The following is a 6,841-nucleotide window of genomic DNA, read 5'->3' as shown; positions in this document are numbered from 1 at the left end:
TCCGCACTCGCCTCACCAATGGGGCCAGTGCCTCTCCCTCGGGGAGGGGGGGATCCTGCAGGATGAGGCGGAGCGATCCCCTCCGCGCTGCTGCTCCCCCCGCCCTCGCTCGGATTATGTGCTGCGGACCAGGCACCAGCCCGGCGGCGAAGGAGGCGGTGGCCGGGGGCAGGTGGATGTTGTGTGTCGGGCTCTGCGTCAGCGGCGGCTGCTGCAGGACACGGGCTGGCGTCAGAGGCCGCCCGGTGACACACTCTTCCTCCACCAGCGGCTGGGAGCCGGCGCTGGACGGAAGCGCGGGGGACGGGGGCGGGGGGGACGTGCTGCTCTGCAGCGCTCCGCGGGGCCGGGGGGAGGAGGAGGTGGCCACGGGGAAGCGGGGCAGCCTCACCCCCGGCTGACCCGGGTGAATCATGCCGCTTCCAGCTGCCTCCTAAAGGACAGAAGGCAAATGCCGCGCGCTTTGTTCGGCTCCCCGGGTCTCAACAGGCCGGCGAGCGAGGAGCGGAGGTGGGGCCCGCGGGCGGCTGCACGTTCCGCCCTCTCCCGCCCCGCGCCCGTGCGCTCCGGGCCGCTGCCTACCTACAGCCCTGCCCCGCCCCACCATTGTCTGCCCGGCGCTGTGCGAAACGTGCGCGCTGCCTGCTTCTGGCCAGTCCCGGGCTTCCCTTCCGGCCAGGCTGCGAGGTAACTCGATGCAGAGCCTCCTGCGCTTTACGTGCTGCAGTGTAAAGGGGTTGGCAAACGTTTGTCACGACAGGCTTCTCTAACGCGACCTCTGCCTGGGGCAGGAATACGTAGCCTTTCGGCAGTGACTGGAGCATGTAGCCACACAAAGACAGGAAACTCACACAATGGCCGCGTTGTTATGATTTATTATGAATGTTTAGAAAGCCCCACCCTAATAACACTTCGCACACTAGGTGAGGGTTGGGAAAGGGGACGCAACCTTCCCTGAGCGACACGTCCCTGCTCAAGGTGCTGCTTTGCTTCTGTCGCTAGCCCTGCAAATAATTTATTAGTATGATACAGTAAACTCCTCTAGTTTACTGGATTTTTGCATAGCTGAAAAGGGATTGGTTTTGACATGCTTAGATCAAACAAAATACCTAAAAGCATTAGATTTTTCAAATGGAGCATCAGACTTTTCCTACCCTATAAAGTGTTTCAGCCCTAGGTCAATGTTGTCTAGGACTGAAAAAGTGAAGGCTCCTGGATGCTTTTACAAAATGTTTTCTCACTTTGTTTTCAGTTTCATATCATATTTCTGTGTTAGCCAAGCATTTAATCCCTCTGTTTTTTCTTACTCTCAATTTACAGTTATTCTTCAGGCACATTACAAAAGATGGGTTTTATTACAAATGAGTGAAACAGTCTGAAATGCCCTCTACATAATCATGTGGGAAATTCAGTTAGGCTCAAATTTTGGGGATCGGCACACAGCTGAGTCCAGAAATGTGTACCGTTCTCCTGCTTAGGGCTCTCTGGGAGTCATTTCAGGGCCATTACTACTGAAGTCCTGAGGCTGTAGAGACACCATGACTCTGTAGCTTCAATATGGGCTGTCTCTGGGAGGGGGAGGATAGGAAGATTCAGGAAGCAGTTATCCTGTTACCCTGTTCCCTCCTGTATTGGCATACAAAGGTCCCCAAGCAACTGAGCTTTGTGCTGTATGTGAGGACTAAGCACATGTGTTCCCCCTGGAATCTTGCCTCCTCAATGTGCAGCTGGTAGGAAATCCTCCATGGCCTCTGTGCCAGGAGCTAGATTTCCCCCTTTTAATCTGAAGAGGACCTCTCCTTTAAAAAGAGTTAACTAGGCTTCACTTAATATTCACACATTTTTTTGAAGCTGATAGAATAAAGAGCTGAATACAGATACAGGTTATTTTTGGAGGCCTATTTAAATCTTGGAGTCATAGGAGGAGCTCATCAGAGCAATGAATGGCTCCGCCCCTTAAGGGAAGGGAAGGGCCACAGAATCTTGAATTTTAGTGATTATAGAGGAGAATTATGGAGGTTGGAATCTTCCCTCCATAGAATAAGTAAAAGCATAGGTGCTGGAACCAGGGCCGGCTCCAGGCACCAGCGAAGGAAGCAGATGCCTGGGCGGACAATTGAAAGGGGCGGCAGTTCGTCTATTGCTGGGGCGGCATGTCCGGATTGGCGGCAGTGGCACTTTGGCGGCTGCTCAATCGGCCTCCTTGAGTCTTCGGCAGCAATTCGCCGGCGGGTCCGTCACTCCCTGTCCTCCTCTTCGGCGGCACTTTGGCAGCAGCTCAATAGTTTTGTTTGTTTGTTTGTTGTTTTGTTTTCTGACACTTGTGGCGGCAAAAAAGCTGGAGCTGGCCCTGCCTACCGCACCCCCTGGTTTGAAGTGGTTTCCACTATATGCAGGGCTTACAGTTTGGTTCAATGGCTTTCAGCACCCCCGTTGTACAAATTGTTCCAGCACCCCTGAGTAAAAAGTAAGGCAATAGCAGGTAAAGCAACAGCTCTGCTCCACTAATCTGCTTCAAATCTGATTTGGAGAGATCACTAGAGGTAAGAACATAATGGCCATACTGGGTCAGACCAATGGTCCATCTAGCCCAATATCTTGCCTTCCGAACCTGGCCAATGCCAAGAGGTTCAGAGGGAATGAACACAACAAGATAATTATCCCGTCATCCACTCCCAGCTTCTGGCAGTCAGAGGCTAGGGATGCCCAGAGCATGGGGTGGCATCCTTGACCATCTTGGCTAATAGCCTGTGATGGACCTATCCTCCATGAATTTATCTAATTCATTTTTGAACCCAGTTATAGTTTTTCCCTTCACAACATCCCCTGACAACAAATTCCACAGGTTGACTGTGCATTGTATGAGGAAGTGAGAGAGTATTTTACTTTCCATATCCACTCAGTGTTTGTTCCCTGTGGTGAACTGCCAACTAGGTTGCCAGTTTGCATATAAATTTCCAGGGACAAAGAAATGGTCAATCCATTCGCCTTTTGTCAGATTATAAAAATGTAGCATGTTGTTGAAGGTGGATCCTTGTTAGATTACCTGTCTCTCAAACTCTCCCGCTTGTCATCCGTTTTCTCAGTTGTTTTCCCTTTTATTTTATGATTGTATAGCTCTCTGCACAGTGGGGCTCTGATTCTAATTAGGGAATTGGAGTATTACTGTTATCACTATTATTTATTATTAGTAATATAATCCCATTACAATCTATTGTAACTATAATCTCAAAACTAGGGGGAATGTAAAGTTATAATTTGATTATATATTATTTTATGCTAACCTTCAAATCCATAGCAGATATATATGAAAATAAGCAGAAATAATATTTATAATAAAGCAAACACATTCAGATACAGTAAAAGCTATGTTATCAGGCCCTGTACCAACCGGTAAACTCTATAACCCAGCATTTCTAATCTTCATAGAAAGTCCGATTTATAGTCTGGTTGGCACGGGGCCAGCAGGCTCCCTACTGGCTTGACATGGCTCCCTGGAAGCAGTGACATGTCCCTGCTGCTCCTATGCGGAGGTGTGATTAGGTGGCTCTCCGCGCTGCCTCCGCCTGCAGGCGCAGCTCCCAGAGCTCCCATTGGCCGTGGTTCGCAGCCCATGGGCGCTGCAGAGCCAGTGCTTGGGACAGGATGGGGGCAGCATGCAGACCCGCCTAGCCATGCCTCTGCCTAGGAGCAGCAGGGACATGTCACCACTTGTGGGGAGCTGCCCGAGGTGAGCGCCGCCTGGATCCAGCACCCCAAAACCCCTCCTGCATCTCAACCCCCTGCCCTAAGACCCCGCCTGCACCCAAACTCCCAGATCCCACACCCTGCACCCCCTCCACGCCCCCTCCCCATTCCCCTCCCACACCCAAACTCCCTCCCTCTTAGTTAACCAGAATTTTTCACTTACCGGCACCTCCCATTCCTCCTACATGCCAGATAAAAAAGCTTTTACTGTACATGAGACTATACAAACCAACTAAGTGTCAGAGGTCTTTAACTCTAGATAATCTAAAGTATTAATCATAGTAATCCATAGACCCATTTGTCTGACAGATGACACTTAGATCCTTTTTAAGTGGATACATGGGTACCTGGATAAAGTAATGAATGTTGTCCTTTCCCAGTTTCCTATTTGTCTGGCATGGTCTCAGAAAGAATTTAAGTAACTAGAGATTCCAATATTCTACCTCATCTATATTCTATGGATTTAGAAGTCCAAGGTTCTCCATAATAAATCCTATCATCAGTACCTCTTCTGAGTTGACACAATGCAGTGTCAAACAAACAATCACTGCCAGATCCAAAGCACATGAAAGAGAACTGGAATCTTCATTTCTGATTTCACTAGACTGAAAAATACAAAAAATACCTGACTCCATCATCAGTTTCTCCTTCTAACAGAAATAACCCATAAGACTCTGAATATTAACTAATTGTTTGTGTCAAAAGGGTTAACAAGTATGCAGTTTAAAATAGAGGGATACTGAAGTATCTTTCCATTGACTCAATTGATGTTGGATCTGGCCTCCAATCTGTTATTTGTATGGAAATGTTTGAAAAAAATAAAAACTAATCTTCACCTTCACACATTGCACCTTTTTTTCTTTTCAGAAGGTTCAATTGATACTTCTGTGCAGTTGCCAACTCTCGCAATTTTATCCCAAGTCATGAGATAATTGTTTTCTGAAAGCTCCAGCTCATAGATGCATTTGATTAGGTGAAAATTTCAACTTTTATTAAAGAAAAGTTTCTAGCTGTCCCACACTTTGGGGGAAAACTTGAAAATGCAACTGAAGTGCACCATAAAAAGCTCAAAAAGCAGCTCAAAAAGCAGAAGACAAATGTAAAGAACACCCACATTTACAGTTTTTTAAAATCTCATTATTTTTAAGTCAATGTTGATTTTTGGGCCTGACTCATGATTTTTAAATACTTGTACATGACAATACTTGCAGTATTAGGGCCCAAACCTGAAAACTCTTATTCACGTGAGAAAATAAGCATATAAGGACAATGAATAAGGATCACACATATGAATGAGCATTTGGAGAACTGGGCCTTTACTCTTCTGTTTTTCCAGGACTGAAAGCAGCAATACAACAACAACAACAACAAATCAAAACTGGATAATTTTGTGGCAATACTTGTACTTGTGAGATTTCTATCCTGATTTCTAGACCAAAGAATATCAGATAATCTTTGGGTAAGTTTTCAAATCAAACTTCTGTAACTTTTATGTTCACACTAGTTAGTGTTTTGCTTATACTTTGCATGAGTTTACAGTTGCCCATTGGTATTGTAAGCAGGGTCTGAATGAATTCTCCCCTGACAACTAGCTGGGATGGGGAGAGACTTCAGGAGCTAACTGTTTTTACATGAACACACTTATCTGCTTAGATATCCAGTAGATAGAGCGGCGTTTCTCAAAGTAATCGACTTTGACTGGTGTTGGGTTACAAATCACTTTACTGAATGCAGGGTTAATTAAATGCTGTTACCAATGTTGTTATCATTATTGTATGAATAAAGGGGAGTAGAACTGTGCTTAACCTGTTCCAAATGAGGGAGTCACCCTCAGCTGAAAGGCCCTCATTAAGCCAGGGGCTTGAATACCAGAGCCCTGTGAAAGGAAGAGGGGTGGGGCTTGAATACCAGGGCCCTGTGAAAGGAAGAGGGGTATCCTAGCCAGGAGGTGTGGACTCTCTCTAAGGGTCCCCAGTCTGATTTAACCTTTTTCTCCCCGCTGTTCAAAGAAAGAGCTAACTAGGCTTCATTAGGAGCCTCTTTGTTATGTTACAGTGCTCAAATGAGAGCTGAAATCACCTGAGATGGAGCAGTGTTTCTGTCCAGACTGCAAAGAGCTGAAAAACACTAAGAGACTGATGTGCAGAGGTCACAGCAGAGAGACAGGTAGCAGCAGAAGGAGATGACAGTCAGCCAGCAAAGGAGTGGCTGGCGAGGCGGTAAGCAGAACGAGCGGCTGGCAAGGCAATGAGCGGCTGGCGGGGCAGCCAGCGGAGACGAACCATGGCTGGTGGGACAGCCAGCAGAGATGAACCGCGGCTGGCGGAGTAGCCAGGTGATGAGGAACAGCGGCTGGCGGGACAGCCAGCCAGAGCAAGCACAAGCAAGGTGCCTCCTTCCCTGGGTGGGAGGCGAACTGAATAGATGCACCTCTGAACCCTGGGTCCTCACTGACCAAGGACAACCACTGTGAGTGGGGTATGGTGAGGGAACAGAGTGTGGCACAGAAAAAGAACTTTTGGTTGTAGAACTCAAGAACATGAGGCAGAAGACACTGCCCCACGCACTCTGGGGTGGATGTCCTGCTCACAGTTTTATGATTATGAATCCCGCTTGTGGCATTATCCTTAATTAATGTCAGGTGACTTCACTTCCTTTCATTAAAAGTTTCTTTTCTACACTCAGACTCTGTGCTTGCAAGTGGGGAAGTATTGCTTCTCAGAGGTGCCCAGGGTGATGTGTAATTTTCCCAGGTTACTGGGTGTGGGCTCGAGCCAGTTCTGTGTTGTGTTGTTGAAAAGGAACCCCTAGATACTAAACCCAGCCCTGGTTGCTGCTGGCTCCACCTGGCAGAAGGGTTACAGTATTATACAAAAAAGTATGTCACAGTTACAATGTCAAGAGACTGGACAGCCACAGTTATGGTAAGTTCTTTTGCCTTGAGCTGACCAAATAAAATCCAGCCTCCCAAATGCCGAAAATCAGTTTCCCTCATGCCTAAAAACACCATAAGCTGACATAGGAGAGAATTATCTATCCTAAATAAAGGATGGCTGTTTCCCTGCCTTCAGAGGGGTTTCGCCCAACCCCCTGA

General features: G+C 47.4%; 1 long non-coding RNA gene across 2 annotated transcripts; it reads left to right on the top strand.

Moving 5' to 3' along the window:
- Positions 1-361: 361 nt before the first annotated feature.
- On the top strand, positions 362-6,339 carry LOC120398897. 2 transcript variants are annotated; one of them, XR_005594780.1, is made up of 3 exons: positions 362-687; positions 5,084-5,206; positions 5,803-6,339. It is a non-coding gene; the product is annotated as an uncharacterized LOC120398897 (long non-coding RNA). The 2 variants fall into 2 exon arrangements; XR_005594781.1 differs by lacking the exon at positions 362-687 and adding an exon at positions 4,643-4,720.
- The last annotated feature ends 502 nt before the right edge of the window (positions 6,340-6,841 follow it).

This window comes from Mauremys reevesii, linkage group 2 (genome assembly GCF_016161935.1).
Source record: "Mauremys reevesii isolate NIE-2019 linkage group 2, ASM1616193v1, whole genome shotgun sequence".
Lineage (NCBI taxonomy): Eukaryota > Metazoa > Chordata > Testudines > Geoemydidae > Mauremys > Mauremys reevesii.
The sequence above is the reverse complement of the archived record's forward strand: the minus strand, read 5'-3'. Positions and strand labels throughout refer to the sequence as shown.